The sequence below is a fragment of the Cryptomeria japonica genome, chromosome 3, assembly GCF_030272615.1.
Source record: "Cryptomeria japonica chromosome 3, Sugi_1.0, whole genome shotgun sequence".
Taxonomy (NCBI): Eukaryota; Viridiplantae; Streptophyta; class Pinopsida; order Cupressales; family Cupressaceae; genus Cryptomeria; species Cryptomeria japonica.
The window spans coordinates 63253078-63265792 of NC_081407.1; positions in this window are offsets into that span (position 1 = coordinate 63253078).

Sequence of the window (12715 nt, forward strand, 5' to 3'; positions counted from 1 at the left end):
GGTACTTTATTATGTGTTTGATTGTGCTAAAAAACACATCAACAAGTAAGAAATATGAAACGGTCGCCCATCCATAAGAAATCTTTTTTAATTTTCTACTTTTTGTTTTTTTTTCGATTTTGGATTTTTTCACCTTTTTTTGGATTTTCTGACATATAAGAGATCTAACATATGTCTGATTTGGCATGTGAAAGCTCATACTAGTTCTAGCCAACTTGAATTTATGCATTTATGAAAATGAATAATTGATGTTTAGGCCCTCCTTCTAGTGCCAATTTTGTTGGCTACAAAGGAGGGTAAAAAATGGCTTGAGATAACCTCTGCAAATTTAAAATGATAGAACTTGGAGTTCGTGTATTCAACCCTCATAGCACCAATTCTATTGACATGCGTTTTGTGACTACACACATCAACATAGAATAAATATTTCCAACGGTCACTTTACCATCTCTTGATCAAAGTTTAAATGTATGCTAAGATTGTGACAAGTTCAAACAATTGACTCCAAGAACAATTATGCAATGGACATGACTTAGTTGGCTTGATGTGATATGCTGGTAATCTAAGGGAACTTACACACACTTAAAGAATATTTTAGCAAATTTATAACTTCAAGGATATTATCGAATGATTTGGAAATGAATGGTTTAAATTTTTAGAACTTTTTGATTTGAGAATGTTGAATGTAAACGAGGAAAGGTTTTACAAAAGCTATGCTAAAATCTAAGAAAAAAGGAGACAATGATTACTTAAGTAAAATCAAGCACACTTTGCTTCGCCAACTTCGCACAACTATGCAAAGGTTGTGCAAGAGATTTTCATAAAACCAATGAACACCATCAAAGAATAATATTCATCTGATGATTGAAGTTAAAATTTCACATAAAATGGCTCAGACTAACCTTACATTGTTGATAACAATCATCTAGCAACAAAAGGTGTGAGCAAAATATTTAACTCTAAACAATATCATCAATCCCATTTATCTAAATGCTTGAAATAAATCTACTCTAAGTGAGGAAAGCAAGACCATGTAAGCTAGGAATTAGGACAAGTATACACCATCAACGAACAATTTATTATAGTTTACTACTCTAATAGCTTATCGTAACAATCTCAAAACAATATCTCATCCTTTACAAATGAAGGGGTACATGCAAACCCTAAGGGTTTGACCCAAAATATTCCACACACATGATGCAACAAGGTGGGAATAAACATTAATGATCCATCATGCCCACTAACAATTAATTACATTCATGCCGAAAATTGCGCCTAAATGCATCACTTCTTTTAAATTTTCCCAATGTGTAATAAATGCCCTATCAAGATAGAAAACACCCATTATGCTTTGAATGCTCCACCATCTCCAAAATCAGATACATGCAATAAATTCTTTATTATGCAAAGTTCGCCCAAATAAGTGCATTCAGATTGAGGAATTTGTAAGTAGATAAAAGCAAAGGAAATTGTTGATTTCATATCTTCATTGAGTGTTTATGCATATATATCATGCATAGTGAATGATTTAGAATGCCTTTGAATAATTGATTGGATGATAGATGCATAAATGCTTGCATTAGAGTAGCGCAACAGAAGTGTGGTAGGGATTGAGAAGTTTGAATATTACAAATCTTGCTTTCCTTTGAGATTTATAGAACGTAGATTTCTTGTAAATGTGAGATTCTCTTGATTTTGTTTGGTCTTGAAGGAAGTTTATTCAAAATTTATTCATATAGGTGTATGATATGTGGCTTCTTAAGGATGTTCCTATGTGTATAAAATTGTGTAAAACATATATTTGTCCTCTTAATTGCATTCAACTAGATGTTAAAGAAGCGTTGCTATGCTTGAATGGTGTGGGTTGTGATTTTTACTTATAGATTATAACTTGGATACAAGAATTATAGTTTTAGTCTTTTAAAATGAGGTTAAATAAAGTTCTCTTGAAGATATTTCAATGATTTATCATGCTTATTGTAACCAGTGAGAGTTTTGTGACTTGTTTTATCTCTTGTGTAGCATATTTACTTGGATAATTGAAGCATAAAAAGGAAACTTTTGTAGTCATTATCTTACTTTGAGCTAGGAAATGTTTGGATTAAGAAGTTTTGTGTTGATGTGTGTATGTTTGAAACTAAGCCCTTGGCGACTTCCAGGAGTAAGCCAAGCCCAAGGGGGGAGGATGTAGTGCCTCTTCTATACTTGCATTGTGATTTACGCATTGATAGACTTTAGAAATATAGTTGATACTTAGATGGTTACTTATGAATTTATTGCCATCTTAGATGGTATCAATGATGCTAGTTACTCTATGTTGATTTATGTTGACTCATCATGTTTTGAGATTTATATGTCTGATGATGTTAGACATACTATATGACATGCGATATTTGATGATTCCTATGGATGTTAGCATGTAGAATAACCATGAAATATGGATTTATATGATTCATGGATCTATATGTGTTTGTTATTCATATGGACTATATGGATCATGATGTTATGATGGTACTAACCCTATTTCATGATTATGATTTCATGTGATGTTTTGATGCTATATTGTGTGACTGTCTTCGTGAGTAGAGCCAATGTCATATCACTCATAGCGAGAATGATATGTCATTGCGATTCTCTATCACTTGCCTGATTATTATGATATATATGTATTGTATATGTTGTGTTTAGTGTTGAATGTAAATTTGTAGGTACTAGACATCGACTCCTTGGCTTCATAGGTTTGAGCATGTCTCTATCGCAATTGCAAGTTGTCAGAGATGACATAGTTTCCCTGACACACTCTAGGTTTAAGTTGTATACCTTGTTAGTTGCACCACGATGCAAGTTGGTGTTAGAGTCTTGAGTTCTTGATTGTTCCCTTGGTTGGTGTAAGGTGTTGCGAGTTTATGTTTATTCATATTTAGAGATGTGTGATTGTTTAATCATTTAATAGTTATTTTTTATTTGATTAATGTTTCATTGATTTAATTTTTTTAACATTTGATTTATTGTTTAACAAGAGATAATTTATAATTTATTGTTTATTATTATTATTTATTGTCAATTAGCTTTTTACTTAATTATATTTTAATTAAGCTTTATTGAGTGTTAATTATTGGATTTTATATTTATTTTACTTAATTTATTTTAATGATGCCTTTTTGGATTTATTATTATTATTATTTAATTAATTAATTAATATTATTTAAACAAGGCATTAATACTTTATTAATGGATAAATATTATTATCCATGGTTCTTATTTTTTTATGGGGTTTTTATTTAATGTTTTATCTTGGGGATGCAACTATTATTTTATTACTTGTCTTTTTACCCCTCTTTGGTTAATTAATTTTTTATAAAACTACCTACCCTCTTATTTAATTGGTCGAATGGTGGGAGGTTAGTTTTTTCGAGATTTATGAGAAATTTCTTGAAGGATTTTGCTTTGGTTTTGGATTTTATTGTGGTTGGGAGCTTGTTGGATTTGGAGCCTTCTTCAAATTTCTTCTCCATTGCTTCTTTTTTTAGGTTGGATTTGATTGTCGTATTCTCAGTTTTTGTTCGAAGAAAAGATTGTCTGCTGAAAGATTGTCTTGGGTGAAATTTTGGGAACAAATCAATTGTTAATTACTAGCTTGATTGAAAGAAAATGATTTTTAAAAGATTGCATTTCGAATTTTGAATTATGATTTTGTATAGTGCTGGGAATGGGTATTCATGATTTGTGATTGTATTGATATGATCTCTAAAGGAGTGTTTTGTGTGTTGGTTTTGGATTTGTGGAGGCTTGTATTGCCCTTATGAATCTTATTTTAGGACCTCTTATTGTCCAATGTTCATTTGGTGTGATTTGGATTAGATGTGGTTGTCTCTTTGACACTTTCCTGTGCAAGTTTTGCTAATAGAAGTTAGATTCTTGGATGTATGGACTTATTGGTCTTATGCAAATCCTATTCTACTTTCATGATGAATTTTGATGACTTCCGGGTCGCTTTTAGGCCTTGGTTGAGCCCGTGCCCGAATCTGGGCAAGTTTGGAGACCTCTATATCCCATTTTCCAAAAGTTGCATCCCTAATAAAAAAGTGCTAAAACTAGCTGCAAAAGTACTAGAGTACTGACAAAAGCACCAAAATAGTGTCAACATGTTTCTGGGTTAGTTTTGAGGTTCTTAGTTGGTTTTTTTGGCTTGGTCTTCATTCCAGAGGCTTGCTTGGTCATGTTTGCTGGTTTTTGGGCACTATGCTATTCATTTGTGATGTGTATGAATCCATTTGGGCTCCAACAAGTGGCTTTGTTCTTTTCCATTGAGGTTTCATTATGTTGCTCCAACAAGTTGAGTGTATCCTTGCTATCGAGGAAGGTTAATTGTAGCTCCAGTGAGAGGATATGTTGTGCCTCACTGTGGAGGATCATTCTATGCTATTGGATTAATGGATTTCCCTTATTTATGTGCATTTGACATTCTTAAGGCTCTCTTTATTGTTGCATTTTGGTATTACGAGCTTATGGCTTGATCCTTGTTAAGAGGCTCTTGGTTGTATGTTGGTGGCTATCTTTGTGATTTAGTTATATCATTTTTGTAATGAATTTTGGATGCATTCTATGTTGAGCTTCATGTTGTCATTATAATGTATCTTATTATGTTTTACCCTATGGTTATGGTTTATGGTTGGAATAGTGGGGTTTGCATGTGTGGACCAGGTTCTTGAGCATTAGGCCTCTAGGAGGGAGCCTAGACTTGTTGGAACCACATGAAGAGTTTTATTGTAATTGCAAGTGATAATATTAGTAATTGATTAGTGGGTTTGGGTATCTAGGAATTCACTAAACAAGATAATAATTAGTTTTGTGGCCCCACCTCATAGCCCTTGAGGGATACTCGGGATGAGCTTAGAAAGACCGTTGGAGCGGTAAACCGATCTCCCTTGAATGAATTCAAGGTTGAGAAGGTTCCACATGTCTATTAGGGTGAGGCTTGGCCCCTTATTTTATGAGGATATCATGCTATGACACTCTTTCCTTACATGTGTCCATTATCCATATGCCTTGATTTGTTGATTATGCCTCTGGAAGTTTGGTTGCTTTGATTTAGCCTTGTCAAGTGATTGGATTTTGTATATGTATGTTGGATTCTTGTAATGCCGTGTTGTATCCTTTGGTTGTCAGGTGTCATCTTAGGTCATGAGTGTGACTTGGAACCTTATGTCATCTCCTAGCATGGGGGTGGTTCCTATTTGGTTCCACATGGTCAGGTGGTTTGATGCCTTCTTCCATTGGGATGTTCTTCATTGGATGCTTGTGTGCTTGGACATGGATACATATTATCTCCTTACATGGACGGATCTTGAAGCATAATCTATGTAATTAGAATTGATATCACGTGGTATGTAACTCAAGAAGGATACAATTGTAAAGAAGACTCCCTAATCAATATACTTGAGAACATGTATAATAGGACTTATACTAGGTTGATTCCAGGATGAGATGTATTTTATGACATTGATATAAATGGATATTCAATTGTATATGTAGTCCTTGATTAGAAATAAATTAAATTATTGAGAGATAGGAATGCAATGTCTTGTGTATATCTTGTGGATGGTGGTGAATGTGTTAACGATCATGTATGCCTTGATTTGAAAGATGTTAATCTTCAATGTTAGTTATCTTGGGATATGGAAATATATGAGTAGATGTGGATTAGTATGGATTATATTACTCTTCAATATTCAGTAAATAAATGGAGCTGATTTCTATGTATTAGAGATAATACTATTAAGATGACTTGTAAATGTGGAATAAGAGTATGTACTTACACAACTTGTAATATTAAGCATTAGGATGGTATGTAGAAAAAGAGGTTTTGTGATTGCTCCATGTGATCTTATGTATTTGGACTTGATGATGTAGAACTATGCTCTTGTAATAAGATGATGTATTATTATATGTTTCATGTTGTAGAAATGCTCATTATGTTGCGAATGAGATCCTATGTTGAATTAGGGAATTAAAATATTAGATTGTGTTTATTCTTGTAGTATCATATGATTCTTGAATTTTGTTTAGTAACATGGAATCCTATTTGGAACTATATGAATGCTTTATGTTATAATCTTGCATATGAATATGTATAGTATTCTTGATGAGTTGTGTAATGGTTGTGCTTAAGGAAATAATCTAGTTCCATATGTAGAAGAATGATAAATGCATTTAGATTCATGATGTGATAAGCAATTAATGAATAAATATGAGTATTAAGTGTTGGCAAGAGACATTGTTTCAGTGAAGATTGATGCATGTGAAATGATTAGCAGTTGTCATTGATGGAAACTCAATCCAAAAATCACATTCGGTACAATAGATTTGATTTACCGGAAGTCATATTGTTCACGAGGTATAAGTATGGAAGGTGGAACATAGTTTCCGACATAGTATAAGTACAATGTGCATATCTTGATTTTTGTTGCATAATTTTGGTTGTGGTCACAAAGGAAAATTATTTGAGGTTCAAGGTAGATTAATTCATAGTCCTAATATTCAGTGTTGATTTGTGAGAAATATTGAAGGTTCGATATCTGGTAATCCTAGTAGAAAATAGCTATTTTGGTTTAATGTGTGATGCAGAATACTTGGGTTGATTGGTTTCATGTTCAAGAATATCGGGATGACTTATGGGAAGCCTATTATCATCTTGTTTTGGTCTGCATATGATTTTGTGGACAAATTGAGCCGACTTAAGGTTACACAATTCATATTATGTGTTATGCGGTTTTTGGAAGCCGAAATGTGAATTGATTTATTTTGTTGGTGTAGATATATAAGATCAATTTGGTTGAGCATTTTGATATGTGTAATGAGAGTGAGAAGGCTATATGAGTGAATATGCTAAGTTTGGTGAATTTTATTGAAGGTTTTGGTGGTCCGGTGTATGACAGTGTAGGAAAACAAAGCAGAAAGATAGAATAGTTGTAGAAGTCAAACAGATCCTAACTGGAAATGATATTTGGCATATTTAGATTCTATTCTTTAGTTCATTCATTATTGTAATCATGTGTAATCACCTGTAAGGCAGTGATCCTTCCTCTAGGTTATAGCTTTTTTTCTAATTGAGCAGTAAGCTCTAGACAATGTTCCTAAATGCAAGTGTATTCCCCTTCATGTAATATTATCATATTCCTAATCAAAGTATAATAATATTGTGGGTTCAAATCCCACTGCACCAGGGTTTTTCCCTTTTCAGGTTTCCATGTAAAATTTTTGGTGTTATGGTATTGTGGTTGATTGGTTTATGTTTCTGCATTTTACTTCCATTCTTATGCATTCAGTGGTTTAAGAATAAGGTAAATAACTTTGTAACTTGCATAACACTAATAAACCCCCCTCTTAGTGTTCATTGATTCCAACAATTGGTATTAGATCTTAGCTCCTCTGAAGAAGCCTAGTAGCTTGAGGAAGATCTAAAATATTGAATCAATGGACTCTGGTTTGCAGAAGAAGCTTACTATGGGTCTTGAAGATCTTGATGTAGCGATGAAGGAAAATAATAGCCCAAGAAGAAGTCTGGATGCTGCTGAGGCTTTCATTGAATCTCTGAAAGAACAAGTGAGTACATCTAGAGAGAAGAGAAAAGAACTGATGGATAAACTGAAGGAGAAGGAAGAACAAAGCATTGACAATCAAGCCCTACAAGACAAAACAAATGAATGTGAGGAGCTTTCTACTGATAATGCTGCCCTAAAGAATGAGATGTAACCTATTGTGATGAAGCTGACAAAGGAGATTGAAGACCAGAAGAAGAATGAAGAAAATATGACTCAATTATTGAAGGATAGATCTGATGAATGTTGTAGATTTAACTATGAGAATAATCAATTGAAGCTTGAATTGGTGCAATGGAAGAATGATGGACAAGAATTTGAAAGGGAGATCATAATTATGAGAGATGAGATTTCTACTACTAATGAGTACAAAGAAAAATTCAAAGCTAGCTCAGTCCAGTTAGATGAGATGTTGGAAAGTTTGAGACATGGGAAAGACATGCGAGGACTTGGTTTTGAGAAAGGAGAATCCTTCGGTTCTGGACAAAGTAATCATTAGAAGAATAAGAAACCTCTAGTAAGAATACTTAATGCCTATAAATACAATGGTAAATGTTTTGTTTGTGGAAAATTCAGTCATATGGAAAATCAATGTAGAAATAGGCTGACGAATAATGTGATAAATAATAGTACTACCTTTGTCGTTCAATGTTTCATATGCCACAACTTTGGTCATAAGTCAAACATGTACATAACAGTGATGACCAATTTCCAAAATAAGAGATGCTATGCTTGTGGAATGTTTGGACACATTTCTAACCAATGTAGGATGAGACAAAGTCAGATGAACTTTAGGCCTATGCAGGGAAATGTTTTTTGCCATGCATGAAACAAGTCCCGTCACATAGGAAACTATTGTAGAAGCAAGAATGCTCTGGTAGACAAGTAAAGATTAGATGAGAAAGGCAAAGTGAAGGTTGAAGAGGTCAGAGAGCAGCATAAGAAGATGCGGGCTAAGAAGGAAGATTCAAATGTTCAGAATGGCTCCACACCCGATTTTGGTGTTGGAACCTCATTCGATAACTAAGGCATTTTGGCCTTGGGGGGAATATTTTCATGCATATTTTAAAAAACCCCTTTTTGAAGATCTGTAACTAGTTGAGGATGGTTGCAGATGATTGAAATTAGATATGCAGTTGATATCCAAAAGATTCTATGGTGATCTGAGAGTTCAGTGATGAATTCTTGAAGAAGTAGGTTATTTGGAAAGCTTTTAGGGTTGTGCATTTATTACAACTTAAAGTTAGGTTTTCAGTGGAAAAAAGGATATTCTATTATTCATTATTCACATTACGAAGGAAGAGAAATAGAAAGAGAGCAAGGCGAACGAGATTGAGTAGAGTAAATTGAGCTTGAAGCGATCCAACAATGATTCCTAGAGTTCGATTAAATTTGAAAAGGTATTTATCCATGTTCGAGCTATCTGTTTGTAACCCTATTTTTGAAATGACATCACAATCTAGTATTGCAACTTCATTGGTAGTTGATATTATTGAAAGGGCTAGGCCAGTCTTTAAGAAACATCCATTTAAATCAGTCGAAGATGATCGAAAATGAGCTTTTTCCTCTGTGCCATATGGCGTGTTACACAATGAAGATATTAGGGAATACATTCATTGTAATATTGAAGAGCTTGGGAATGTAGACATGTTATCCCTAGACACCAAACATATGATGGATGGAATGGGGAATCTGAAGCCCAAATTAAAGTCACTACAAGACAAGGGTTTTATCCATTTTATTCACTTTTCGGTGTTCAATGAACCTGAATGGGTAGGTATGTCTTGAGCTGAATCCATGATGAGTTTATGTGGCTAGATAGATCTCACAAGGTCACTAAGAAAGCCATTCAGGCGATAACCTGTTTGAGTGCAATCGGTGAGATCCCCGATATGAGGAATGTCAAGAACACTACTGTGATAGAGGTTACTAGATCCGAGCATGACAGTCAGTCAATGACAATAAGTGATATTATTGAACATGATGTGAGGTTTGCTTCAATGGTGACATGATATAAGGTATACCAATCCAACAAACATAATTCAGTATCCGGTACTGCTATATTTGCAGCTTATCAGATGCTTAAGGAGGACAAAAGATATGATCTATGTGGAGTACTTCTCAGTGAGTTAATAGGTAATCTGAAGAAGATAAAACAAGATAAGAAACATGTTTTTAAATTCGGTTTTGTAATTGTTTGTTTGACACTTTAATTTTTGAATGAAATTCTCGGTATAGGAAAATTTCAATGGTCTTATGATAAACTGGTGGTATCCCAAATTAAGGAAGGTTTGTAGGGATTATGAGACATGGTAGCACATAAATATGCTTTGTGGGGATACTTCAAATCATTCCAAGCAATAATGCAAAGCAAAGAGAGGATCCCTAAAGACATTGTTGAAAAATATGAAGATACAATATGTTTAATGGTAGACAAATACCAATGCCACATGGAGGTAGAAAAACTTAGAACCAATTGGATAATGCCCATGGGGTATGAGGTAGATGTACATACACTTGATGCATCTACTCAACACTTGTTGAGTAAACCGGTAGATGAAAAAGAAGAGAGGTTCAGTATATATAAAGAGAGATCTTGACTTGCACAAGAAATTTACTGAGCTTGCAAGGAAGAGGAAAGTTAGAAAAGAGGTTGAAGAGCTTGCAGAACAAATGGGAATAAAAAAAGAGGCAGTTCAAAGGGCTAGGTAGGAGACTATACTGAAGTAGGAGGACATGGTGAAGTCAAAGAAGACAAAACTAGTCTCCACTCCTCCCAAGAAAGCTAATCCAAGGAAAACCCAGTTTGCACCTATCTCCAGTATTTAGAAGCCTATCCCTCCACCCAAGCCACAAGCCAAGTCAACCCGTGGAGCTGAGAAGAGGAAAAAGGAGAAGCCACAAAGAGAGTATGTTGCGGCCACTACTGAGGATGTTGAGATAGAATTTGATGAAATGGTGAAATAGGTGAAGAATACAACTACCTATGCTAGGGTAGTGAAGAAGCCTCAATTTGATGGAACCCAACTGACAAAGAAGCCAAGAGATGAGATGAGCCATCTGGTAAAGCTAAAGCAAGCAAAAAGAAAAAGTCTGAATTGGATGAAGCTTTGAAGTTAGGCAAACTGGAGGGTACTTATGTTGTTCTCCCTCCAAAAACAGTAAATGAAATAATTGATGAAGTGCTAAAAGAAGGAAATTTGAAGAATGTACCTATATATTATAAAAATTTGATGATAGTGACCAGATTGGTATTGAGGAAGCAATTGTACAGTACATGAATGTTTATAGAAAAACTTTGATTGAGCTTTCATCTATGATTTCAAAGGAATTGTATGATATTTTGGATGCTAGGAGGCATACGACCAGTTTGGAAGATGAAAGAATAAAGGAATATGTATTGGTAAATTTATACTCTGTGATTTATAAAGCTCAAGTTGTTAGATTGTTAAAGCTTGCAAAAGAAATATTTCAAAGCAAGAAGAGAGTTAATAAAATCATGCTTGGGAAGATAGATGAAGTAACTAAAGAGATTGAAGAAATTTTGAGAGTTTTTGATTGATCACTTATATGATGTGAATCCGGCACATGATGACACTCAACCGAAAGAGCAACCACATGACGCTTCCATTCTGGAAGTACATTAAGAGGCTCTTGATCTGCAAAAAGATCAAACCGATGAGGACACCACTCCGACAATGCAATAAAATGAACAAATTCCAGTTGTAGATGACCCTGATACTACTAAAGTTGATGACCCCAGTGAAGCTGAATTGCATCCTCCAGTTATAAAAGTTGTTTCGGAGAAAGCATATGAGGAGACAGTTGATGCTAATAAGGGTGAAGAAGCTGAGAAAGGTGAAAAGGATGCAAGTGTAGAGGTGATAGAGAAGGAGAAAGGAAAAGAGAAGGATGATAAGGCTTTGATGATAGTGGCAAGAGACACTGAAAAAGGAAAAGAAGTTGTCACTGATTTTGATTATTTCACTCGAGGGAATATTGATCTAAGTTCACTCTCTTTGACTCAAGCATCAAAGCTAGCAACTCTTGCACAAGAAAAAGCCAGTGAGGACTTACTTAAGTCCCATATAGCAGATATAGAGTTGATAACTTTGGCGAGAGATGTGTCAGAGAAAATTTTGCCATCCTTTAAACCAAATATAACTGATACATCCTCTGGTAAGATTATAATTATTTTGTATGTTGTAGATTCTCATTTTGTATCTTTGGAGAAGGTGACATATACTAGAGTTTTATCATAGTTTAATGCTATGAGACTGAAAACATTTTTGAAGATGATTGAGGCAGATAGGGTAAGTTTGATAACTGCTATGAAGAATATATAAGATGCATTAGATGAAGGCGATCGGATATACAAGTCATGTCTAATTTTGCCGAAGTTCACCATTGATATTGACAAGAAAATAAAAGAATGTGAAGGGTAGCTTGCTAGCATATCATAGTCATATGCACCCCAATCAGTCCTGACTAGCAATGAAGGTCATATTATGAGTATGTTGGATAAGATGAAGAGTTTAAATCAGGAGAAGGACATATTTTTGGGCATAGTGGGAGAAGTTCGAAGCCTTATCACTCCCTGGATAGACTCATTGATCACTAGTATGTAGGATGCTATGAATGCTTTGAATAAGAGTGTTCCGATAGATCTTAGAGGAGAAGAGATGCATGCTTATCTTTTCAGTGGTATGATCAGTATTTTGGATGACTTTGAAGAAGGGTTGAGATAACCACATGCTGAGTCTAAAGATAATTTTTGCAAATATTTTCAAACTTTTGTAAGTAATTGTGTATATCCTTGTATATAAATTTTGGTGGAATCATCTCTTTGGCATTGCTATCAAAGGGGGAGAGAGTGAGGTGAAAAATGGTGCAAATCCTTAGGGGGAGCTTGTTGAGTTTGTAGAGTTTTTAATATTTTTGAGCTTTGAGTGTACTGTTCATTTTTCATAGTGTTACCATCAATGCCAAAGGGAGAGATTGTTGGCAAGAGACACTATTCCGGTGAAGATTGATGCATGTGAAATGATTAGGGGTTGTCATTGATGGAAACTTAGTCCAGAAATCACATTTGGTACATGTAGATCTGATTTACC